General features: G+C 41.6%; 1 protein-coding gene across 5 annotated transcripts in view; it reads right to left on the reverse strand.

Moving 5' to 3' along the window:
* The window catches only part of CHD6 (chromodomain helicase DNA binding protein 6), a 201,469-nt gene that overhangs the window by 153,164 nt on the left and 20,472 nt on the right, over positions 1-27,833 (reverse strand). For 2 of the 5 annotated variants that reach the window (XM_019972428.2, XM_070801693.1), the window contains exon 1: positions 3-6,141. The exons of 1 other annotated variant lie outside the window; for it this stretch is intronic. The gene's annotated coding sequence lies outside the window, so the exon portion shown is untranslated. Of the gene's footprint in view, positions 1-2; positions 6,142-27,833 lie in introns of those variants that run through there. 2 more of the 5 variants (XM_070801689.1, XM_070801688.1) reach the window with 2 other exon arrangements.

Below are 27,833 nucleotides of genomic sequence, written 5' to 3' on the forward strand. Positions count from 1 at the left end.
ACCTCAATGTAATGAAGGTCATATATGACAGCCACGGGGCTTCCTCAATGGCTCAGCGGTAAAGAATCCGCCTGCAGTGCAGGAGACACAGGAGATGCGGGTTCAATCCCTGAGTCGGGAGGATCCCTTGGAGGAGGAGTAAATGGCAATCCACTCCAGTATTCTTGCCTGAAAAATCCCATGGACTGAGGAGTCTGGCAGGCTGCAGTCCAAAGGGTCACAAAGAGCCAGACAGGACTGATTAACTGAGTGCAATGACAAACCCACAGCTAATACCATCCTCAACAGTGAAAAGCTTTTCTTCTTCGATCATGAACAAGACAAGAATGCCCACTCTCACCACTTCAGTACTGGAAGTCCTAGCCAGGGCAATCAGACTAGAAAAGAAATAAAAGGCATCTAACTGGAAAGTCTGAGAAGGCAATGGCACCCCACTCCAGTACTCTTGCCTGGAAAATCCCATGGATGGAGGAGCCTGGTGGGCTGCAGTCCATAGGGTCACTAATAGTCGGACACGACTGTGCGACTTCAATTTCACTTTTTACTTTCATGCATTGGAGAAAGAAATGGCAACCCACTCTGGTGTTCTTGCCTGGAGAATCCCAGGGACGGGGGAGCCTGGTGGGCTGCCGTCTATGGGGTCACAGAGTCGGACACGACTGAAGCGACTTAGCAGCAGCAGCAGCAATTGGAAAGTAGAACCATCACTATCTGAAGACAACCTGATGCTTTATAAAGAAAACATTGTCAACTCCAACAAAAACCCATCAGAACTAGTAAATGAATTCAGTGAAGTTGCAGGATATAAAATTAATAATAGGAATCTGTAGCATTTCTATACTCTAATAATGATCTCTCAGAAAAAGAAATTAAGAAAACATTTGCAACTCCCATCAAAAAGAGTAGAATACCTAGGAATAAACTGAACAAAGAAGCTGAAAGACCTGTAGTTTGAGGCTATCAGACACTGATAAAAGAAACTGAAAACAACACAAATGGATGGAAAGATACACTGTGTTCACAAGTTGGAAGAATTAAAACTGCTAAAATGATCACACTACCCAAAGCAACCTACAGAGTCAATGCAATCCCTATCAAAATACCAATGGCATTTTTCACAGAGCTAGATAGAAGAAATAATCCTAAAATTTGTGTGGAACCAAAAAAGACCCCAAATATCCAAAGCTATCCTGAGAAAGAAGAAGAAAGATGAAAGCGTCACACTCCCTGATTTTGAAGCATACACCGGAAACTGACACAATACTGCCCGTCAACTGTACTTCAGTATCACTAAATTTATACTTCAGTATCAATGAACAAATGAGACTTCTAAAAAGTATACTAATACTGCTATCAGACCTTTTTAATGATTTTAAACATTACTCTATCAGTTTCTTCCTATAAAACAGGAGATGGCAAATATTTTTATAAAATACCAGATAATAAATATTTTAGGTTTTGCAGACCACACAGTCTCTGTTGCAACTATTCAATTTTGCCACTGCAGCATAAAAACAGCCACAGACAACATGCAAACGTATGGGTTTGTCTGTATTTCAAAGAAGCGACAAAAGCACGTAGCCCCCTTGCCACAGAAGATGAACTGTATCTTCCTGGTACAGTTATTATTAAATCAATATTCATTTCACAGCTAAGATATGAACTATACTGTGCTAGGGCTTCCCGAATAGCTCAGTCAGTAAAGAATCTGCCTGCAATGCAGGAGACCTGGGTTCAATTCCTAGGTCGGGAAGATCCCCTGGAGAAGGAAATGGCAACCCACTCCAGTATTCTTGCCTGGAGAATCCCATGGACAGAGGAGCCTGGCCGGCTACAGTCCATGGGGTCGCAAGAGTTGGACACGACTTGGCGACTTTACTACTACTACTTACTACTATACTGTGCTAAAGTTTTCTTTTTTTGTGTAATCTTTCCCCCTAAAGACAACAAGTACCTTTAAATTTAAAAATGTGCTTTGTTCTCTGAGTCACTAACTTACCCCAAAACTTGAGAAGCAGGATTCCTCTCAGCCTAGGTTCATTTCTTCCCCCTGTACCATTCTATCTGAAGTCTCAGAGCGCTCCTCAGTCTGCTTCAAAGGCACCTCACCTTACTAGGGCCTCTCACCTCCTTCCTCCTGGGGACGTGTTCTCTGTGTCACTCTTAAGAGTGGACGCCCACGTTTCTTTCTTCTCTCTGAGGATTTACTCTCTCATTCTGGTGAATCACAATGTCCACTAACTCAGTAGGAAATGTAAGTTCTGAGACCTTCGTGTCTGACTATGCTCATAGTCCACCTTGACAGCTTGGAGGGCAGCAAATCAAAAGTTGGAGATGGAATTCTTCTCAGAATTTCAAGAACATTTCACACAGTCCTGTTCCTTCCAACGCCTGTTAAGGAATCTGAACCACTGAGATGGCTAATCCCTTATCTGAAACCTCTCTTCCTTCACAGAAAGCTTTTAGCCCAAGGGAGCATCTTTTCATAATGATGCACCTTGGGGCTATTTTTATCCACCAGGTTGGGCACCTGGTGAATTCTTTCACATGCTAGAAACTCCTGTCTCAGTTCTGAGAAATACTCTTGAATTACTTCCTCATAATTTCCTCCCTATTGTTTTCTTGTAATAGAACTATTACTGTATTTGAATGATAGACCTTCTAGGCTACACCTCTAATTTTCTCATTAAAAATTTTTTTTTGTCTCTTTGTGATCTGCTTTCTAGGAGGTTTCCCCACCTTTCTTCTTATTTATTTATTTTTAAATAGCTAACAAGTTTACCATTCAATAATTCTTTTTTTTTTTCTTCCAGTAACCCACAATGGAAGGCCATTCAATGAGAAACAGTGGCGTTTCCTTTCAAAGACCCCAAGATCTAGAAGACTTCCACACGACCAGAAAACTCAACCTGGACTGAGAAAATGCTTCTGGACCAACTTTAAGTATTTTCTATATTTTCAAGGCTCTGAATGAGTTTTCCTCCATCAAAGATGTCACAGCACACATACACACACACACACAAAATTAGGGTTTTGATTCATATATATAAATTTTTTGATACCTGAAAGTTTTTTTTTTTTTAACATAGAGAATTTATAAATTAGATCTTTTTTGGGGGGGAACACACAAAATTTACAAATTAGATTTATTTCTGTTACCTTTTGTATGTAGTTTAGGGCTTTCCAGGTGGCTCAGTGGTAAAGAAATTCGTCTGTCAATTCAGGAGACGTAGGAGATGTGAGTTTGATCCCTGGGTTGGGAAGATCTCCTGGAGGAGGAAATGGCAACCCGCTCCAGTATCCTTGCTGGGAAAACCCATGGACAGAGGATCCTGGCAGGCTACAGTTGCAAAGAGTTGAATATGACTGAGCTCGCACACGCACATACAGTTTAGGCTAGAGCTAATCTCTAAGGGGTGATCTGTGATGCTCTCCACAACAGGCTGGAAAGAATAAAGCATCTCATGCCTACAAGTCAGAAGCATTCACATCCCTCCAGGTTACAGGAGGACCGCGAGGACAGGGACACTATCTAATGAATACTACTATATATCTAATTCCTAGTACAGTATTTTGTGAATGAGTGAATATGTGAATATTACACAGGATTTATCAATGGTGGGTCAAAAAAGAAGGATCATACCTATGTAAGGGAAACAAACCAGGCACAGACTAAAAAAAACCTTCTCTCCAAAAATGCAGATGCCTAACTTGAAATATCTGTCCACAATACTAGGGAGAAGGCCTTAGCACTGCCACAATTTCCAAACTGAGGTAGCTCTTTGTTTTGCTGGCTTGAAAATACAATTACCGCCTCCAATACTAACTGAGATGCTTTGCCCCTCAAAAATTGTTTTAAACACTCAATGCATTATACTGAAAGCTTTGTTACCCTCCACGTGGGTGATGCAAGCCAAAAAGCAAATGAAGAGTACTGACTTTAATCTTTGTCTGTGAGAGAAGCCATAATCAGCAGTAAGAGCAATAATCTTCTGGAAAACTCTTGTTACTGGATCAAGAGTATTAGAAATGTCCATTTTGAGAGGCTTCCTGTTGGTCAACTACAAAATAACAAGGCTTTAAACTCATTACTATTGACTTCAACTGCCATGAAAGTGAAAGTGAAGTCACTTCAGTCGTGTCCGACTCTTTACCACCCCATGGACTGTGGCCTACCAGGCTCCTCCCTCCATGGGATTTTCCAGACAAGAATACTGGAGTGGGTTGCCATTTCCTTCTCTAGGAGATGTTCCTGACCCAGGGATTGAACCTGGGTTACCCGCATTATAGGCAGACGCTTTACCATCTGAGCCACCACCTGATCAACCACTGCCATATTCCTTATTATAATCTGCTGTATCTAACGGATGGTTGCTGTTGTTTAGTCACCAAGTCGTGTCTGACTCTTTTGCGATCCCATGGACTGTAGCCCACCAGGCTCCTGTCTGTGGGATTTCCCAGGTAAGAATACTAGAATGGATTGCCATTTCCTTCTCCAGGGAATCTTCCCCAACCCAGGGATCGAACCCGAGTTTCCTACATTGCAAGCAGATTCTTAACCACTGAGCCACTAGGAAAGCCCATCTAGATGGTATGTGCTAAGTGTGCTAAGTAATTTCAATCATGTCCAACTCTGTGGACCCTCTGGACTGTAACACACCGGGCTTCTCTGTCTGGGATTCTCCAGGCAGGAATAATGGAGGGGTTTGCCATGCCCTCCTCCAGGGATCAAACTCATGCCTCTTACATCTCCTGCATTGGCAGGTGGGTTCTTTACCACTAGAGTCACCTGGGAAGCCCCAATGGTATACAGGTGTAAGCACTGGGCAGCCCTAATGGTATAAAGGTGTATAAAGGTATAAATAAGCCTTCTAGATAGTATAAAGGTGTAAACTAAGGAAGCTCTCTAGAAGTGACTAGCAACATTTCAACAATGCCGCGTTCACCAAATCAGAACTGAATGGGACCTCTGAGATTACAAAGTCAAACACTCTGATCTTCATGATGAATGAGACATATTTTCGTAATACAAAAGGAGAAAAATCAACTCCAAATCCCAGTTCATCTCTTCAATCATGTCAACTCCTAATCTAGTGATAAAAATCAATTTGCTTGATAAGAATCACTATTAAGGGCAGCAGTAGAAGCAAGCGGCCAGGCATTACCAGGGTTATCAAATAACACGTTGTAACGTAAAACCTGACTGCCCTTCCTTTCTGTCATTAAACCCTACACTATAATGTCAACTGACCCAGATGAGGAATGATCTCATCTGTGAACACAGAACTGAAGAAACCAACCTCCTAACAGCCAAGCCCATTCAAAGTTTAGAGCTCTAAAGATTCAAGCTATAACCTTATGTGAGAAGACAGGGTTTTTACAGATGACTTTCCATATTCAGTCTCAAAGAGACTTCACCAGTAACACAAGACCTTTTTGATTCGTGGCACTTTTAATGCCATTTGTGGAGGAAGAATAATACCTGTAGGGGCTTCTCTTGAAGCTCAAATGGTAAAGAATCTGCCTGCAATGTGGGAGACCCAGGTTCAATCCCTGGGTCAGGAAGATCCCCTGGAGAAGGGCATGGCAATCCACTCCAGTAATTATTGCCTAGAGAATCCCATGGACAGAGGACCCTGGCAGGGGTTGCAAAGAGTTGGACACAACTGAGCGACTACACTTTCACAGTTTGAGCGAAGATATCTAGGTTCTGGACACAACTGCAATATGAGTTGTACAATTTATTCAGTCTTCCTAGGTCTTAGTCTTTCATTTATAGAATAGGGGCAAAAACTATCTTTTGCAAGAGGAGATGGATGAGTTCTCTTTTGGGCAGGCTAAATTTGAAGAAACAGTAAAGATATGCAAGGTGAAGGGAGAGAACCTTAAGGTCAGGCAATGCAATCTTTTTATCTTAAGATAATGAAACTTAAGGGTCAGAGTAGCCTAACTGCCCAAGGGCCACAATTATGCAAAAGTACCAGGATTAGATTTCCGAGGTTCCAATTCAGACCTCTGAGCACTACACCAAACTGCCTTGTATGAAAATAGCAGGAGAGGTGAGGATTGTTGTCAGTTGTTAGAAGGGCTGAGGAGTGACTAAGGGAAACTGAGGCATGCAAACCTGAGATTAGAGATGCAGGAAGGCCGTGCCCACCCACCCCCTCCCCCGAAAGGAAAGGAAAGTGAGGAAAGCGAAATCACTGTGTCTATTTGCAGCCCTATGGACTGTAGCCTGCCAGGCTCCTCCATCCACAGGACTTGCCACGCAAGAATACTGGAGTGGGAGTGGGTTGCCATTTCCTTCTTCAGGGGATGTTCCTGACCCAGGGATCAAACCTGGGTCTCCCACACTGCAGGCAGACTCTTTATTGTCTGAGCCACCAGGAGGTGAGGCTTGGAGATGTTCTACTGGAGAGCGGACAGAGATTAGAAAGATATCCTATAGACAAATCACTACATTCACGAGGAAAAATAGAAAGAAAGCAGGCTATAGTGGATGGTTTTGATTCATCCTTGGGGTGAAGAGGAAGCAATTAAAACAGCTTGATAAAACGATCATTCAAGAAGACCTTTTAAGCACATTTTAAGTAAGATGGACCCTTCAGATAATATTATATTACATATAAGGGAAAAAATAACTCATACAAATAACTCATAAGATAAACAGAGATTTAAAAAAATCTTTAGGGATATAACTGCCAAGTAATTGTTTAAATTCTCTATCTACTTTCCTAAAACCTCCCATTTGAATCCTGAAATTGTTCAACAAAATTGTTTTGGAGCAATTTACAGTAAGGGACAAACTATCTGATGGCTATCCAAGACAGCAGGAAACACAGTAAACACACATTAGCAAAACCATAACACAGACAGTACTCAGCAGAGCTTTGACTTTGGGGTAAATAATACAAGAAAAATCATGTACTTATGGCCATCCAGGCTCAGCACTCTTCATGCTACAGGAAACAGAAGAGCCAGTCCAAGTGCAAACCAGTCTACAATCTGAGGACATCAAATACATTTGTGGGATTCCTTGTACTAAAACAGAGAAGGCAATGGCACCCCACTCCAATACTCTTGCCTGGAAAATCCCATGGACAGAGGAGCCTGGTGGGCTGCAGCCCATGGGGTCACTAAGAGTCGGACACGACTGAGCGACTTCACTTTCACTTTTCACTTTCATGCATTGGAGAAGGAAATGGCAACCCACTCCAGTGTTCTTGCCTGGAGAATCCCAGGGACGGGGGAGTCTGGTGGGCTACTGTCTATGGGGTCACACAGAGTCGGACACGACTGAAGCAACTTAGCAGTTGTACTAAAAAGACAGGCTCTTTCCCCGACTTCTACAACTCTGCTGTGTTCAAATAAAATAAAAACCCAAGATTTTTCCAGGTGGACTTTCTTTTTCTATTGTTTAAAAACAAGACAAAACAAATGGATTCTGAATCTCACACAGATTTCCTTCTGTTCCAGTTTTAAGGTGAAACCCTGAAACTGAACTTCCACATCGTATATTAAATCACCCGCCGCAAACCCAGAAGGATGCTGCACCCTGATGCATCCCACAGTCGTTTCACCTCCTAAAAGCTGCTCAACTCTGACACCTCCTGCACTTTCTTTAGGGGCTAAATTTTTTTCTTTAACAGAATCTGAGGAGGGTTTTTTTTTGTTTTTTTTGTTTTTTTTTAAAAAAAAAAAAAAAAGCTCTGGAGTTTTAAAAGATTAAATTGTTCTTAATCCTCTTCCGCCCTCAATTCCCCCTTCCCTGAAATCTAAAAAGAAGAAAAGTATTGTGGTAAATGCAGAACCAGACTGTGGGGGAACGCATGTAACAAGGCCCTGCCTAATGGGACTGATGGGACTGATGAGAGAGAAACCTGTCCTTGCAAAAGCAAGCTCTGACAAGCACTGGCTGAAGGGTGAGGCGGGTGGCTGGCAACCAGAATCTCCTGCCAATAAAACGCCCTGGTGATACAACTCTGGTTGTGCGAGGATGCTAAGAGCAGAAACCTCAAGCAATAAGCAGAATCCTCAAGAGGCCACCCGCGGCAAATGTAAGCCAACTGACGAAAAGCTGTTAACACTGTCTATGTTATGTGTGGTCCATCTAATCTGCCTAATCACAGTATAGATGTAGTCACCTACTTTAAATTAATGTATGAGCAAACAACATATAGTTACAAGCACTGACTTCTAATACCTAGATAATCGCTTGACCAGAAGCAAAACTCAGCAAGTTTTCAGATTGGCACATGGTACTATTTAAGGAGGACTGGTCTGGGAGATGACAGAATTCATGCCCAGGTTGAGCTGAGAGAACCACAGACAGGGGCCTGTTAGTTTACCTGATAAATAGCATCCATTCGCAGATCAAAAGACAACCATTCTGAAATATAAATGTATCTCCTTAATACCCATAATCTCCCATTCATATTCCTACCCTGTATTTATACCACCCATTCCAATGCTCCCATCCATCATCAGCATGAGCACTGAAAACCAGACATAGGGATGTGATTCAGGACTGTTCTAGATGCAGACGAGCAGTTTTGGAGGACCGCAAATTTCCAAACTGCCGCTCTGGAGTACATGTGCAGAATGAGAATCATACCTTCCATCACCCGCATCCTTTCCTTAAGACGCTATATTTGCAAATGAAGCCCCTTTGTTGGTGGCACAGTATAAGCAACGGTAGAGAATCTGCCTGCCCATGCAGGAGATGTGAGTTCGATCCCTGATCAGGAGGATCCCCTGGTGAAGGAAATGGCAACCCACTCCAGTATTCCTGCCTGGGCGATCCCATGGACAGAGGAGCCTGGCGGGCTACAGTCCATGGAGGTCGCAACAGAGTCAGACATGACCTACGGACTAAACAACAACAGAGTATAAGCTCAGGCTAGTGATCAAATGAAATAAATACAAGTCGGGAAACTCTCATTAGCCTGGAGGTGAAGTCCAAATAACAGTTTTTAAAGCCTCCATAGATCCTACAGGAGTTGGTGACAAAGCTGCATGTCACAGCCAAGTATACTAAAGGCCACCTTCAAACAGAAGAATACAAAACAGTACCTCTCCAGTGGGCCGAGGGTCTGCATCAGTCCCCGACGCCTAAGACAGGGCCTGTGACATAGTCGGCACCCATCCAATCCGTGTAGTATAAGCAATGGTAGAGAATGTGCCTGCCAGTGCAGGAGATGTGAGTTCAATCCCTTATCAGGATGATCCCCTAGAGAAGGAAATGGCAACCCACTCCAGTATTCTTGTCTGGGAGATCCCATGGACAGAGAAGCCTGGTGGGCTACAGTCAATGGGGCTGGAAAAGAGTCGGACACAACCTAGGGACCAAACAGCAACGAAGTATAAGATCAGGCCAGTAAGAAAATGAGATAAATACAAGTCAGAAAACTCTCGATCTTCCGGATTGAATTTATAAATGAAAGGCTCACTGGCTAGTTTCACCACCCACACTATTTTCTTCCCTCTTCCCTCAAATGACTTAAGGGTTAAAAAATACAAGGAAACTATTTTTGCAAGGCAATCATTCTTGCTTTTCAGCCTGCTGTGTTGTATGTTTGTGGTAACTCTCTGCCTGGCCAAAGTGTTACCACCAGCAATTCAAAGCATGAACACAACCATAACCTAATGTGGAGATATCAAGCTCTGTACACAAAACCTATTTTTGTTATTCACCTTGATTTAGTAACAACTGGGCTTTACACAGCCAACTCTTCTTTAAAATTCACCCTAAATCCTATCCACAGTATAAGGTCAGACTTTCCTAGCAACCTATGCTTTCTGGGAAATATGACCCCCCTTGAGATTCCCTATCCATTTCTTGGATCCAAGGCCAACTTTCCAACCTGGTGAATTCCTTAGGATTTTGCACCCAGAGTTATCTAGCCCAAAACAAACCGTAGCACTGAACGGCTTCTGTTTGTAGCAAAGCCATACACTGAGCCTCTCCTGAACCATAAATTCCTGAATCAAAGATCTATAATTCCCACGCCCACTAACCCTTACATGAGAGTTGCACTGGGGGCCCCCAATTTCTTAGTCAGGCCAAATGGTGATTTACCTGCTTTGAAAGAAAGGAATGTGATGACAAAGATAAAAGCAAAGATAATGCTCACAGAGGAGAGCAGTGATATTTAGACTAAGAACAAAGAGGTATCTGAAAAGCCATTAAAAAAAAACAAAACACTTAGAAGCTGTTGTTCTAAGACTTGGTAAGAAGGTCAACAACATGAGAAGTATATTGCTTTACAGAAGACTTCAGTACTAACACTTTGGTCCCAAATTTAAAAAGGAAAAATAAAAAAAGGTGGTCTGGCAGTTAATATTTTTTGCTGACTGAATTAGATACTGTTGTTTGACATTAAGTTAAACAGCCCTCAAACAGGCTTTCAAAAATAAAAAAAGGTTGAGATAGCCTGGATTATTTTGTATTTCTCCCATTCGAGACTGGGTCTTATTTTTAAGTTTATCCTTTTGAAATCAGACTGTACCACCCCTTAACTTTTATTGAAGTATAATATACGTTAAAAAAAAGTATAGCTCTTCACATACGAACACATTTCACATATGGAACACACATGTAACCAGCATCGACGAACAGAAACAGAACACTCTTAGCACTTACAAAAGCCTCAGCCAGGGACTTTCCTGGTGATCTGGTGGCTAAGACTCCACGCTCCCAATGCAGAGGGTCTGGGTTCAATTTCTGTCAGGGAACTAGATTCTGCGTACTGTAACTAACACATGGAGCAGCAAATAGACATTTTTTTAAAAAGCCCCCTCCGCACTCCTTTTTGGTCACAACTACTGCTCTTCCAGGGTGACCACTAGCCTGACGTCCAACAGCACAGAACAGTTTTGCTTGTTTCCATATCTTATAAAAGGAGAATCACAGAGTACGTACTCTTGGGGCTGGCTTCAGTGTCAGTTATCAATTTCAGTTCCGTTCAGTTCAGTCGCTCAGTCGTGTCCGACTCTTTGCGACCCCATGAATTGCAGCACGCCAGGCCTCCCTGTCAATCACCAACTCCCGGAGTTCATTCAGACTCACGTCCATCGAGTCAGTGATGCCATCCAGCCATCTCATCCTCTGTCGTCCCCTCTCCTCCTGCCCCCAATCCCTCCCAGCATCAGGGTCTTTTCCAATGAGTTAACTCTTCGCATGAGGTGGCCAAAATATTGGAGTTTCAGCTTTAGCATCAGTCCTTCCAATGAACACCCAGGACTGATCTCCTTTAGGATGGACTGGTTGGATCTCTTTGCAGTCCAAGGGACTCTCAAGAGTCTTCTCCAACACCACAGTTCAAAAGCATCAATGCTTTGGTGCTCAGCTTTCTTTATAGTCCAACTCTCACATCCATACATGACCACTGGAAAAACCATAGCCTTGACTAGACGGATCTTTGCTGGCAAAGTAATGTCTCTGCTTTTTAATATGCTATCTAGGTGGGTCATAACTTTCCTTCCAAGGAGTAAGCCTCTCAACTTCAAATTCACCCTTCAGTACCTGCTCTGTGATGATACTCTGGACTCTGGAAGAATTTTCCCTTTACAGAAAGTGTGATGTTAAGCTTGGTCAGCAGAGGGCGCTCGAGGGGGCACTGCAGGAGGAAGGAAGCTTGTCTTTTGGGTTCAAGGGTGTAGTGTCTTTGCCCAGTGAAAGGTATGTAGGGACATCTGGTGGTACTCTGCCCCGACAGCATCCCCAGAGCATTAGCCTATTCTCCCATACTCAGACATCATCTAGAAGCTTTAATCTACCAGCACAGGTCCTACCTACACTTAAGGATAATGAAATTATCCCACAGTTTTTTTCTTCTCTAGGATAAATATTCCCATGCATTTTACATTATATGGGCTTTCCTGGTGGCTCAGCTGGTGAAGAATCAGCCTCCAATGCAGGAGACCTGGGTTTGACCCCTGAATTGGAAAGATACCCTGGAAAAGGGAATAGTTACCCACTCCAGCATTCTGACCTGGAGAATTCCATGGACTGTATAGTCCACGGGGTTGCAAAGAGTCAGACACGACTGAGCGACTTTCACTTTAATGTTATAATACTCCACATATTTTCAGCTTGCTCCTGAACTTTCTATGTTGCTTCTTCCTTAATTTGCAAAATCAAAGGCTGAATTAAGATACTTTATCTAGTTAGAGCAGTATTGAGCCTCATAAACATCCATCCGAAACCAAATCAAATCTCATGATGAAATGTTAAAGGCACTCCTATTAAGTAGTCTGGAAAAAGACAATGACACCATCCATCGAGTATTGCACTGGACATTCTAGAGAATATATGGGAGAATTATGAGATGTATAAACTAGGAAGAAAGATTGTTGTTGAGTAGCTAAATTGTGCCTGACTGGCCCCATGGATTGTACCCAGCCAGACTCCTCTGTGCATGGGATTTCCCAGACAAGAATACTGGAGTGGGTTGCCATTTCCTTCTCCAGGGGATCTTCCTGACCCAGGGATTGAACCCGCATCTCCTGCATTGGCAGGCAGATCCTTTACTACCACGGAGTCACCAGGGAAGCCCCTAGGAAGAAAGATACAAAACTATTATTTATATATGATGTGACTGTTCTTACAAGCCATGAAGAAACAACTTCAAAACTATAAGAACGAAGAAAGAGTTTATAAGATGGTCAGTAAAAAAAAAAAAAAAAAATACATCTGTACAAACATCACTGCTGCTGCTGCTGCTAAGTCGCTTCAGTCGTGTCCGACTCTGTGCAACCCCATAGACAGCAGCCCACCAGGCTCCCCCGTCCCTGGGATTCTCCAGGCAAGAACACTGGAGTGGGTTGCCATTTCCTTCTCCAATGCATGAAAGTGAATAGTGAAAGTGAAGTCGCTCAGCCATGTCCAACTCTTCGAGACCCCATGGACTGTAGCCTACCAGGCTCCTCCGGAAACATCACTAACTTTGTTGAAAGAAACCTCAAATTTTCCTCTAGAGCACAGGTGGTGCTGCTCACACCATGCACACCAAGCGAGACCAACCCCACTGCTCTGCCTGTCATCACCTACTCAAGGGGCCAGTGCCAAGGCAAAGGCTGCCCTTCAAAGGCCAGATGTGAGAGGCCAACCTCCCACTGTAGAGTTTGGTACCATACTGGAACTGACTCAGTCACACGAGGGCAACTCACGTGTGGCTTGTCTTTATTAACTCAATTCTAGCCAAGAACTGTGTTAGCATGCGCTCCATACAATATTTATCTTGAGTTTATATTTCACCAGATTCAACCGTTTCTCATACTTCTCCCTTTCATTGTATGGTTTATAGTATCTCTGAGGAGCTAGCCACCTCACTCCGTAACAAACAAGAGCAGATATACAGGAAAGTCACCAATGAAACAAAGGAATCGACTCTGCTTCTTCAACTTTAAAATGAGGTTGTTGACCTCAGATGTTGAAAAACCCTTTTCCAAGGATCCTATGTCTTAAAATTTTCTATGACCCAGTATATATAAAAACCACACACGAAGAGAGAAAGGGAAAGAGAGAGAGGAAAAAAAAAAAAAAAACCTATGGGAAAAGAATCCTGCAAGAACAGTAAGATATCTGCTATTTTACCGAGTTCTCTGCTCTCCAGGTGAATAAGAAAGCTGGATTTTTTAAAATACAGAAGGGTAATAATAAATTCATTTTTTCCTTCAAGAGAAACTTACTAAAAAGGAAAGAATGACCTGAGGATGCTTCCTCATAGTTCTGTATTAACTCATCCCTATCAGTGATACCCAACTGTTTAAAACATCACACTGTTACAACAATGTTCAGATTCTTGACAATCTAGTCATTTTCTGATCCACACAGATTAACTTAACAGACTAAGACAAAACAAACAACCATTCAGTGGAAGCAATGAGTCCTAACCACTGGACCGCCAGGGAATTCCTAAACATAAAACTTTTAAACGTCCCTTTCTACACAACACTTCTTTCACTAAACATAATCAGACCAAAAAAAGTACTTTGCATAAACAAATTTTTCAGACACTTCATTTTACTGTTTTTTTTTTAAGTTCTTAATCAAAAATTTTCATTTCATCTTCTACAAGTCTCTCAGTCTTCTTAAAGGGTTAACAATAGTGAAATAAATGATTCGGGCAACATTCATCAGTTAGGGTTAAATTAGGACCATTAGATGAAAGGTGGACAGAACTGGAAATCTGCAGGCTGTCCGAAGTCACCCCATGGATTTCTACTGGCCAGATGGGGGAACACAACTTGACCACAAAGGGCTATGCCAACATGACCCCGTCAATTACTCTGAGTATACACAGGAGGACGATCAAACAGTGCAGGAATACACAGTAGGAAAATCAAACATCTCTCCAAATGTGAACAGGAAGCACGATATACTACCTATGAATAATAAAAAAAAAATCTGAATGATTACCAGAATTGTTAAGCCTCCAAATCTAATTACCAGCTTACAGGTAATATGGAAAAAGAGTAACATGTTATATGATACAAAGATACAGTCAGCAAACTCCACAATGTGGAGAAGGGGAACCAACCTAGCTTTTTCCACAAAAAAAATGGCATAACAGTAACAACAACAACAAAAGAGATTTATTTTAGATTAAAAGAAATTAAAGATATGCATCAATCAAATGCACTAGGTGAACCTTATCTGGACCTGATTCAAAGAATTAATTGTAAAAAAGCCATTTTTGAGAAAAATCAAGGGAAGAGATTCAGAATCAGGTAAATTAAGGAATTAGGTTGTAGGGAAGGTGTTAACGTATATGATAATGCCCTTTTCTATCCAACAGATACACACTACAATATTTATAGGTTAAAGGACAGGCTGTTAGACTTTCTTCAAAATACTCTAGGTCAAAAAGAAAGTGAGAAGGGAGAGATAAAACAAGAACGGCATGAGGATTCACTGTACTGTTCTCTCCAGTTATGTGTATGTTTGAAATTTCCCGTAATAAAAACATTTTTTTTAAGGTTAAGGGAAAGAAGAGACAGGAATTCATAACCAAACCTAAGTTTGGCCACCATCCACAAGACATGAAAAACTGCAGAAAGCCTTTATGTAAAATAAACACGAAAAAAGCTGACGGTAGTGGCCTCTGAAGACTGTATGTGAGAGACTCCGGGCAGCTTTCTTTTGTCAGCAGAAATTCTCTCTACAGCATTCCTCTGGAGGTGTGCTTTCCATCAGGCCATGTACTGTTACCAAGGTGCAGACAGGGTGTCCTGATACCAAGCTGAGCTCTTCATGCCTCTTTCCCCTGAGAAAAGTTATCTGAGGAAACTGACTATCAAAATATGTATTTTTTAATGGCATGTCTCTAAGTCTTCAGCAGTTTATCTGCACTTTTCAGTTTTTTCCAACACTCATATAAAATAAATATTTTTCTACAAGCTGAAGAAATACTCTTTAGTGTAATAAAAAATCCCATTGTTGTTAAAAAAAATAGTTAAATAACTTCCCTCCTTTCAATCCCTCATCCATTCCCACTGCTCCTAACATAGTTCATGCTGTGCTATTCTCACCCCGTACTTGGTATCACAGCAGTTAAAGCTTGATTATGCCACAGATTTGCAGGTCAAATGTATCACCTATTTCCTTCCAAAACTTAGAAAACTATATGAATAATTATCATTATTCCACATATAATGGTAGTGTACTGCATTGAGAGGAGAGTGCACTGTTCAAATATCAAAACCACTCATTTAATAAAGGGGTTCAGTAATACAAGCACCAGTGCTGTGCACAGGAGAATCCTCTTTCATCTGTAACCGTGTGCTCCATCCCCCTTCTTGTTCAGTAAATAAAACAGTGAATCTAGAAAACCGCACCTGACCAGTTTTCACAATGTTTTCCTAACAGCTGTCTGCCAACAATTTTTAATAACTCTCATCAGGCTATCGCCCCTTTCCATAATTCTCTCTGGGCTTTATTTCTCTGTTGAACATGATTTGGTCAATAACAGTGGTAAAAAGGAAGAGACTGTAAAAATAAACAACAATAAATGATGCCTAAAGGTAGGATGAATATAGTTTTAAAACATGCAGTTAACCTTTGAACAATGTGGGGGTGAGGGGTGTTGCTGCTCCATGTGCGGACGAAAATTATGTATAAGTTTACAGTCGACCTTCCACAGCCAAGGTTCTGCACCCATGGACTGTATACTGTAGCACATATTCAGTCAAAGAAAAAAAATCCACATGTAAGTGGACCTGTGCTGTTGAAACCCATGTTGTTCAAGGGTCAACTGTAACTAACAATGATCTGTAAGATGAAGCGCCTTTGGTCCTGGGGAAGGCTGATCTGGGAAATCTGCTTCTGTATTGATCACTATGCCCCTGGGAACAGAGCAAGCATCCAACACTGCATTACTGCCAACAAGGCAGAAATTAATTAGCTCTGCTCCCATTCTGTTGTTAATATTCTGAGTAAAGGTTACTTCCTTATTTAATACAGAAGTAGTTATATTTATCCATCCTCAGATAGATGGTTTTCAGATAGTAAACACCTTCCTACTGAAAGACCTTAGCATCTAAAACCTTACTGTTAAAAACTTGCCCTTCTCACATGCACTGTTAATAATAACTGAGGAACTAGAATGCAGCAAGCAACATTTATTACATTATTTTTCTGAGTCATCGTAATAATCTTATGAGTTAGGTACTGTTATTATTCCCATTGTATAGATAAAGAAACCAAAACACAGGATGTTAAGCAACTTGCCAAAGAAAACAGAGCCGGTAAAGAATGGAATAATTTCATCCTCGCCATAACTCAAAGTCTTTTGGGATAAACAGAAAAAGAAAAGCTACTGGCAACTCATTCTAAAATTCATTAGTATCATTAAGTCTCAGAAATTTTCAATAATTTGTGGAGCATCTACTGTGTGATCAACATTGTGCTGCTTACTAACAAGACACCAGAGGAGAAGCTGAAGACAGTTATTTCCTCTCAAAATCATACTGCCAAGGTAGGGAGGCAAAATACACATATAAAACCAGTAAGGAAAATATAAAGGAAGAGCTACCTTTTCATAAAGTCAACCGTTCTAGACCTCACTCTCACCTCAGTGCATTTTTTAGATACATCACAGTTGACTGTGGAAAATCAGAGACAATATTCCCACTAATCGGTGGTGGGCACGAGTGGGATAAAAATTATTTCACAATCTCAATTCAACTGAACACAGTGTGCCCATCTCTGTGTGAGTATACATATATGTATGTGCTATGCTTAGTCGCTCAGTTGTATCCAACTCTTTGCGATCCCACAGACTATAAGACTATAGCCCACCAGACTCCTCTGTGCACGCAGAGTCTCTGGGCAAGAATACTAGAGTGGGTGTGTGTGTATGAGCGGAAGCGCAAGAACACTGGTGGGGAGGAGGGTAGGGGGGGGGGGAGAGAGAGAGAGAGAGAGTGTGAGTGAGTGCGTGTGCGTGTGTGTGTGTGTGTGTGTGTGTGTGTATGTATGTATGTATGTATTTCCCTCATGGCTCAGAGGGTAAAGCGTCTGCCTGCAATGTGGGAGACCTGGGTTTGATCCCTGGGATGGGAAGATCCCCTGGAGAAGGAAATGGCAACCCACTCCAGTGTTCTTGCCTGGAAAATCCCATGGACGGAGAAGCGTGGTGGGCTACAGTCCATGGGGTCACAAAGAGTCAGACACAATTGAGAGACTTCACTTTCAAAATGCAACTAAAATATTTTATATATATATATATAAAACAGATCACAGAGATCCAAATATAGGAATAAGACATTACCTACTTTAGTCCAGAGAGAGAAGACAAATCTGCTAACAAACATATTTGGTGTGCATGCCAATGGAACTAAGGAAGAGTTTTAGGTCCAGTGGGAGCAGAAGGAAAGGAAAAAGCAACTACAAGGGTCAAGCTCTGAGAAGGTGACCCTTAGGAATGCTGTAAAAAAGAGCAAGTTAGAGAAATCTAAAATTTTACAACTGAACAAAGAAAATTACGTCCCCAGTCCTATAACAGGTCCTGAATATTCTATATACACAAATGTGACATTTTTCCTCCTCCCAAAAACCTACCCCTAATGTAACACTAATCTCAACATCAATATTTAATGTCCAACTCAGTCTCAGTCCAGCAGCTGATCAAAAATTACAAGGTATACAAAAAAGCAAGTGGGTATGAAATGGAGACAAACCTCTAAAGAGAATCAATCAGAGATGACCCAGATAGGGAATTTAACAGTGTTTAAGACAGCTATAATGTGGTACAGTGGTTAAGAATTCACTTGCCAAGGCAGGGAACATGGGTTCGATTCCCAGTGTGGGGAGATCCCACATGCCAAGGGGCAACTGAGTTCATGCACCAAACTACTGAGGTCCACTCACTAGAGCCCACGCTCCACACAAGAGAAGCCACTGCAATGAGAAGGCCTCACACAGCAACTCAAGAGCAGCCCCTGCTCACCACAACCAGAGAAAGCCCATGTGCAGCAATGAAGACCCAGAGCAGCCAATAAATAAAGTAAGAAATTTTAAAAACTATTAAGAAAAAACCCCAATGCTTAACACGTTAAACAGTTTAGTAGACCATATGCATGAATAGATGGCAAATTTCAACAGAAAGCTAGAATATGTAAGAAAGAGCCAAAGAGAAACGCTTTTTTGTAATGGTATCAGAGATGAAAAAGTTCCTTTGAGGAGCCCACCAAACCCTCAATAAAATTAAGGAAGGAATCAACGAGCTTGAAGACAGATCACTACAAAATTACCTAAACCGAAACACAAAAGGGGGAGAGGGGCAGGGAGGACACAACAGACAGAACGTCCAAGAGCTGTGAGGTATGACCAAATACCACAAGCATGCAACTGGAGAGGGGCGAGCAAGGCAGAAATAACATTTGAAAGAAAGATGGCTTGAGATTTTCCAAAAATAAAGTCATCAAACCATAGATCTAAGAAAATCCTACAGGATGAATATAAACAAGTAAACAAACAAATAAATACAACAGAGAACACATACCTGGACACTTCACAGTTTAATTGCTAAAAACCAAGGTTAAAGAGAAAATCTGAAATACAGCTGGAAGAAAAAGGCATTACCTTCTGAGGGGGGGCAAAAAAATTCAGCACACTACTTGCAATCCAGAAGATAATGGTGAGGCACCTCTTAACCACTGAAAAGGGGAAGAAAGAAAAAAAAAAAGACTTCATGACCCAGAATTCTAGTCAGCAAAAATACCTTTCAAAAATGGAGGCAAAATAATGGCTTTTCAGACAAAAGATGAAGTAATTCAATGTCAGCACACCTGCCCTACAAGAAAAGGTAAAGACGTCTTTCAAGTAAAAGGCATATGATAACCAGACAAAAAATGAGGATCCACACAAAATAGTTCCAAAAGTTATCAAAATGTTAAGTATAAAAAATCTTTTCCACAAATTATTACTTATTCCAAAAGAACAATCTAAAGCAAAAATAATAACAGTATATTGTAGAATTTATAAAATATCTAAAAGGAAAATGTATGACACCAATAATCACGTAGGATAGAAGGGAAGAACTAGAAGCATACCGTATTGTTAGCATGTTACACTGCATGTGAAATGTGAAACGGCATAATAGTATGTGAAGGTAGAACGTGCCTCTAAATTTGGACAACTTAGATGAATGTATGAGTTCCTCAAAGACACAAACTAGACAAGCTCACTTAAACAAAAGAACCTGAGCAGCCCTTCATCTATTAAAGACAGTGAATTTGTAGATAAGAACCTTTCAACAAAGGCCCAGGTAGCTTCAGCGGAGAATCTCACCAAATAGTTATTGTACTTCATTTTACGTGCTTTACAGACACTACATTTTTTACAAATTGAAGGTCTGCGGCAACCCTGTTTTAAAAGATGAGAGTCAGCATGTCTTAGCAATAAAACTTATTTTTAATTAAGTTATATAAATTGCTTTTTAGACATAATGCTAGTGGTTGCACACTTAACAGACTATAGTATCAGATCAGATCAGATCAGAAGCCCAGTCCTGTCCGACTCTTTGTGACCCCATGAATCGCAGCACGCCAGGCCTCCCTGTCCATCACCAACTCCCAGAGTTCACTCAGACTCATGTCCATCAAGTCAGTGATGCCATCCAGCCATCTCATCCTCTGTCGTTCCCTTCTCCTCTCGCCCCCAGTCCCTCCCAGCATTAGAGTCTTTTCCAGTGAGTCAACTCTTCGCATCAGGTGGCCAAAGTACTGGAGTTTCAGCTTTAGCATCATTTCTTCCAAAGAAATCCCAGGGCTGATCTCCTTTAGAATAGACTGGTTGGATCTCCTTGCAGTCCAAGGGACTCTCAAGAGTCTTCTCCAACACCACAGTTCAAAAGCATCAATTCTTTGGCGCTCAGCCTTCTTCACAGTCCAACTCTCACATCCATACATGACCACAGGAAAAACCATAGCCTTGACTAGACGAACTATAGTATAAACATAATTTTTATATGCAGTAGCAAACCAAAAAATTCATGCAACTCACTTTATTACAATATTCACTTTATTGCAGTGGTCTGGAACTGAATCTGCAGTATCTCCTGTATAGCAATATATTACATATACTCTTCCAGAAAATACAAGAGGGAATACTTCCATCTAATGTCGGCCAGCATTAAGCCGACAAGTCCTGCAACACCAATATAAGAAGCCACACATTTAAGACAAAGATCAAAACAAAGACACTAAAATCTTAACAGAATACTATCATATTGAATATGGCAATAAATAAAAAGGGTACTACATCAAGACCGAGTGGGATTTATCCTGGGTATGCAAGAGGCATTCAACATCAAAAATCAATTAATGTAATTCACTGTATCAACAGACTAAAGAAAAAACCCACATGATCATCTCAGCAGCTACAAGCATCTAACAAACTCCAACATTTGTGATGGAAACCCTCCAGAAACCAGAAATAAAAGCAAACTTCCTCAATCTGATAAAAAGCAAGGACGAAAAACCTACCATTAATGGGACTGCATAATTTTTCCCTAAACTCAAGAACAAGGCAAGAGTGTCTAATCTTACCATCATATCACTTCAACATCATACTGGGGTCCTAGCCAGTGCAATAAGACAAGAAAAAGAAACAGAAAGCAAACAGATTAAACAGGAAGAAATACAACTGTCTTTACTTGCACTCAAAATACCTATTAATATAGTAAATCCCAAAGAATCTAGAATAACATTTCTAAAATCAGTAAATTGGTTTGCTAAGATCATAGGATATAAGGTCGATATACAAAAGCCAACTGTATTTCTATATACTAGCAAGGAACAAATGTAAATTAACATTTTTAAAGTATCATTTATAAGAGTATCCCAAAACATAAATACTTAAAGAGATAAATTGAAATTAAAAGCACAACCTTTTAAATGCTATAAACCAGCTTTAATTTGATCAATCTCTTCCCCTATACAGAAAAGCTATGGAACCGCCTAAATAGTCTAGAACTTTAGAACAGGCCAACTTATTTTCTTCTCAACTCGTTGGAAGGTTTTGCCGAGTAACAATCTTTCCAGTAGATGGTCTCTTCGCTCACATTTTTCCTTGAAAGAGGTTCATCCTGAGAACTCACACTGTAAGGTTAGTTATCTTAGAACTAGGAAACTTAAAACTGGAATGCAGCCTCAGAACATTTTAAACTTGCAAAAGCCAAGTTAAAAGCTTCCCCTCTGGGGAACTGATGAGTCCAGAAAATGAAAAGCGTGAATATTCACTAAAACCCCCAGATGACGTACAACCCTGTGTAGAAGACCTGTCTTATAACTGTGATTTCCACACATTGACAGCCTCTCTTAAACAAGGCAGTATTAGGCACTCGTGTATTTCAAGACATGTCCCCTTCCCAACACATCCCTACACATTTAACTGGACCAGAGGTGGGCCCCTAACCTAACATGAATCAATGACCAAGCAGGCCAACAACTGAGGACATGACATTTCTGGGCTGGGAGAAAACCTGCCAGGCAAAGTTGACTGTCTCTCAGAAATCTGAAATGGAAGGTACCAAGTAAGGCATAGGCAACAGGAGTGGGAGCTGATAAGTCATGAGTTCAACAGAAACTAGAGTCAGAAAGGGCTTTGGACGTGGAAAAGTTAGGAGAGAACACAACATACAAGTAATAGAAGCTATAAGGTAGAGGAGAACAATAAGGAAGAATGAGGAAAACACTGGGTGGAAAGGAAAGGGTGGAGTGGGCCAACTGGGAATCCTGTAATGGCCAGGCAGGAAGAGAGACCACCCAAGAAAGCCTGCCTGTCCTGGATGCAGCAGGATGACCGTACTGGTCATCTATTGCCACAATGATGCGTACAACAGCAAACCACAAAATCTTACTGGCAGAAGCATTTAATTTTCCCTCAGGTGTCTGAGCTGTGTTGGCTCTGCTTTAAGTTACAGATAATCTGTGGGGGCTCTGCTCTATGGTCTCACTCTGAGGCCCAAGCTGAAGAGGCTGCAGCTACTCAGGGGTCTTCTCACGGTGATGACAAGGGCACAAAAGGACACGAGCCCACCCGCACAAGCACAGCGCAGACTTCTACTTTCATCATGTTTACTAACATCCCACCGACCTAAAGCAAATCATACAGCCAAGCCCAAAATCAAGGGATAGGGACACAATCCCATCCACCACGAGGCTATGGCAAGAGAATGAATGTAAAACACTACTACAAAGAACTGAAGAATTGGGGTCAAAGACTCAGGGATACAAAACACAGGGAGCATCCACTCCCCAGTGCAATGTTACCTACGGACCCTATCTCCTCCTCCTCTTAAGAGGGAGGATATCATCTGAATTATTTTGTTGAACTATTTCTAATTTTAAAAGGGTGAGGGGACTTTAAAAGTCAGGAGACGTATCTAGAAAATACGGCAGCAAATGCTCAAGGATTTCTAAAGATGGAAGGTTCCAATAAAACACACCACTCTACCACGTTCCTCTGAATCTCAAATCAGTCTGCTGTGGGTCGCAGGCTCCCAACAGCCAAAGTAAATGAGTACTGTTAGCACCTTTGTGGCTAAAAAACACTTTTCAAGAATAGTATTACCTACCTAGTTTGTAAAAGAGAAAAAAAATCACAGACCAAAAAAAAAAAAAAAAAAAAGTCAGTAGAGTCAAATCTAAGAGTACAGAAGAACAAAATGGTAGGAAACTAAATAGACAAATGTGGAAAATGAAAACATTTGATTTGTTGAAGGTACAGGAAATACTGTTGACTAAACAGAGAAAGGTTTTTTTTTTTTTTTTTTTAAAGAAAGACACAACCAAACCAAAATGGAGTCACTTGGGCTAAGCCTGGGTCACCAAACAGCAACTTAATACGTAATTTACAGTTTCAACTTCTCCCAGGAGGGGAATTTTAAACCAGTCAATCTGGAGTTACCTGGTCAGCACTAGTGAGGTAATCTGCTTGACAGACTTCTGCAGTCCCCTAAAGGAAGGTGACCTTGCCACAAATAATCCACACTTTGCAAGTAACTTCTTCATCCCACTCCCTTCTGCCTATAGATCTTCCATCTGACACAGCTCTTTAGAGCTCCCATCTGTGTGCTGGATGGGACACTGCCCAGATCATGAATCATCTAATAAAGTTAATAAGGTCTTTCAAATCCCTTCAGTTGAATTTTGTTTTCAACAGGTTTGAAAGAGTTTTGTTTCTCCAAAAAGTAAGTAAAATTCTGGGTATACTTTGGAACTGTGACCCATTTTAAACAATGAATTTACTCCCTGTAAAAGAATTAACAGTAACTCAGTTATGTCTGTTTAAAAAAAAAGAAAAAAAAAAAACCTCATTCATCAGTAAACAGCCAAGCAAGTCAAAGAGAACATGAGTATTATATTAATATAAGCAGAAATTAGAGTCACAATGCACAGTACCTTTGAATGCTGTTCAAAGATCTTTAAATGCTCACTGTGACCCACACCATACTGGCAAAAATTAAACTCCTGGTCAATCAGCCCACAGCTAAGCAAAAGAATAGAAAAGGCAACAGAACTATGTTGGCAGTAACAGGGATGCAACATGAACACGCCTGGGCATGCCATGACTTTCTCAAATCCCCTGCTTCACATTAGGCTGGGTTTAATATGATGCGATGGCTTCCCACGTGGCTCAGTGGTAAAGAATCTGCCCGCCAATGCAGGAGAAGTGGGTTCGATCCCTGGGTCAGAAAGATCCCCTGGAGGAGGAAATGGCAACTCACTCCAGTATTCTTGCCTGGGAAATCCCCTGGACAGAGGCGCCTCGCAGGCTACAGTCCATGGGGTTGGGAAGAGTCAGATACGACTGAGCACATACACACAATATGATGTGAGCTAACACATCTCGTTCAACTCGGCATGAGTTCTCTTCATGGCCTAGAAGTTTCGAAGTTCTAATTCTGAAAATGGGTCTTAGCACAGCAACTCTGGGACACACACCGTAATAATACATACTACTTCACTGAAAACCAGAGTTCTAGCTCCCAGGTACCTATAATAAGCCTCATATGCACCACAGAATCTCAGTGTGGACCGAAACAGAAGCAGCCCCTACAAAATTCATCCCAACAAGATTTTTCTGTCTCCACTGAAACAAGCTTAGGAGATGACTGTCTAAGAGCACATCTTTAAAAGAAAAATCCCCTCAGTGGCCATCACAACAGAAAATTCAAAATAAAAATCCTTCTACAGAAAACAACTTTCCGCCCATAAGCAGGAGGAAGGTTAAGGTGATCTGACTTAGGAACAGCTCTTTGGTGTTCAAATGTTCTGATAAGGAGAATGCCAAGGCTGTTTAACTTCAGCTAATCAAAAGGGTGAAACGGCAGGAGAGGGATATGGTTTGCTCAACACTGGAACAGATTATTAAGAGTTATGAAAGTTATGACATCACTTTTCTCATGACATTCACCTGGCCTATACAGTTCGGATTCTTTTCATCCTAGTCCCTATTTTCAATCTCCATTAATTGACAGAATACCAGTCTTAAGTTCTAGACACATCACTCAGAACTCACAGGTTTGTGTGTGCACAGACAAGTAGTGAGGAAGTCAGAGGTGGTGCTTTAAGAGCAAGCCCAGCCCCCAGAGCGGTCTGAGCAAACTCGGCTACCTCACAGCTCCCTGCTTGTCTTGGAGCGGTCTGACCCCTGCGTTTCTCAGGGGACAGCCTTCACACAGCCCAACAATGTCAGGACAGGTTCTGGACATGGGTGTAAATGAGCTGAACCGTGTCCTCCCACACCCCAAAACTTGCAGGTTGAAGCCCTGATCCCCAGTACTTAAGAATGTGACTGTATGTGGAGAGCAAGTCTTTACAGAAGTAATGAAGTTAAAATAGGGGTCTCTGGAGTGGGCCCTAATCCAATATGGCAGGTGTGCTTTTAAGAGGAGATCAGGAAACAGAACACAGAGAGAAGCCTAGGTGAGGACAGGGCGAGAAGGAGCCCTGCAGTCAAAGAGAAACCAAATCTGCCACCCTGACCTTGGACTTCTAGCCTCCAGAATCATGAGAAAATACACCTTTGGGTAAGCTACCCAGCCGGTGGTATTTTGTTATGTTAGTGCCAGAAAACTGAGAGAACAGGGAACACATTTTGCTACAAAATCTCATGATTAAGGGAGAGATGCTCCAGCAAAATCCACCCTCCCTTAGGAAATTTTTGATGGCTTACAGGACATCTCAAGTCATCTCAATTATTAAAAAAACAACAACAACACACAATCATAATAAGCGTCTCCGTAGTTTTATCTAACCTGAAAAAAAATCTTCCATAACATCAACAGAAGAGCACTGCAGGGAGTTTTCCTTTGGCTACAGCAGTTACCAAATTTGACTTCTGTTCTCTGCCTTCTCCATAATGATGCATTTACAACTGGTCACTAGAGTGGTCATCTCCTACCCACAGCTCCAACTAAGAAGCCAAACTTGCACACTAAGGTTTTCCTCAAAATTTCTTCCGAAAGTAGTATTTTTGGCCTTCTTACACATCTTAATCAATCTACAAGTATTACTAATGCAAGTTTCCAAAGATACCATGATGCTTCACATCTCCACACTTGAACTTGACCACCTGGAAAAATTCTAATCCTTTGACAATGAGAAGACATTTCACCTCCAATAGGAAGTCTTTCAAAAACCATAAAGAAAATCTTTCAAAATCACTGCAAAAACCGTAAAGGTTGACCAAATCTTCATTTTAATTCTGTGTATTATATGTAATTACGTGTGTGCGTTTATCTCCTGCACTGGACAGCAAGCTCCGTGATGGAAGGAACTTGCTCACCTGTGCTCGCAGGCCCATGTGGAGCACCTGGAATTTGGCACCTGCAAATGCTCTGCACAAACACATGTCACCAATAAATCCATCCAACTCTCAATGGCATAAACCACATATGATTATTCTGGATCGCTTCCTGACAGTGTGACAGGTTATCAGTGCTCTCCAGCCATCTATATGAATCCCACAATCATAAAGCTGAGTAAGAGAAACCAGATACAAAACAAGACGTTCTGTATGCGAGTGTGTGTGCTCAGTCTCTTCAGTCGTGTCCAACTCTTTGCAACGCTATGGACTGCAGCCCACCAGGTTTCTCTGTCCATGGGATTTCCCAGGCAAGAATACTGGAATGGGTTGCCATGCCCTTTTCCAGGGGATCTTCCTGGCCCAGGGATCAAACCCGTGCCTCCTGTGGCTCCTGCATTGATGGAGGATTCTTTACCCAGTGAGCCACAGGGGAAGCCCTACAAAGGAATATACACATGTTAAAACCCAGTGAGCAGTACCCTTGATATATGTACACTTCACCAAATGCACGTTATACTTCAAAAACCCAATCTCTGGACTTCCTGGTGGTCCAGTGGTTAAGACTCCATGCTTCCAACACAGGGAGTGTGGGTTCGATCCCTGGTCAGGAAACTAAGATCCCACATGCCACAAAGTGTGGCCAAAAAATAGTCTTAGCTTGGAGCTAGGCTACAAGGAATACCCCCATCTCCTCACACAAGTAGGAAACTGCCAGAGTTGCAGTGTGCCTGTGGGTGTTACATGGGTAGCAGTTTTTCCCCTCCTATCACTGGCCCACAGCAATATCCTTGGGCATCCAGTTGCCCTACTGCTGAGGCATAGGAGCCGAATGGCATTTCAGGACACTAGGGGAAAAGGGGGAGATTTTACAACTGGAAGCTCTTTCTACTATATCATTAAGAATCTATAAACACACTGGCAATGACATCAGAAGGAGGCCTCTGTCCATCTCTCTTGCCATTTTCACTTAATTATTCTGCAACTATTTACCTACCAGGAGAAGGAAATGGTAACCTACTCCAGTGTTCTTGCCTGGAGAATCCCATGGATGGGGGAGCCTGGTGGGCTACAGTTCACGACTGAGCGACTTCACTTCACTTCTAACTTCTACTCATCCATCAAAACCTAACTCAAATGTTAACTCTTCTGAGAAGTTTTTCCTAACCTCCCCTATGCCTTAATGTTCCTTTTATTGTTCTACTTATTTTGTTTCACTGCAATTTAAATATTGCTTGTGTCTATTTCCCCTACCAGACCTGTGGTAACATGTTACCCTGGCACCAGGTACGTCACAGGGAACTCAGAAGCATGCAAATGTCCGCAGAACTAATTTGAAATTATGACTACCACCTAACAAGCCCTACCATTTAAATGCCCAACTCAAGAGCCCTAAAATAAGTGGTATTTCCCAGATAAGGCACAGTCTGTACTTGAGGGAATGAAAAAACTATAAATATTCTCTAGGACAATGTTATTTTTAGTGTTGTGGTCACCAGCCTCTAACAGTGAACTT

This window comes from Bos indicus, chromosome 13, assembly GCF_029378745.1.
Source record: "Bos indicus isolate NIAB-ARS_2022 breed Sahiwal x Tharparkar chromosome 13, NIAB-ARS_B.indTharparkar_mat_pri_1.0, whole genome shotgun sequence".
In the NCBI taxonomy this organism is placed as follows: Eukaryota; Metazoa; Chordata; class Mammalia; order Artiodactyla; family Bovidae; genus Bos; species Bos indicus.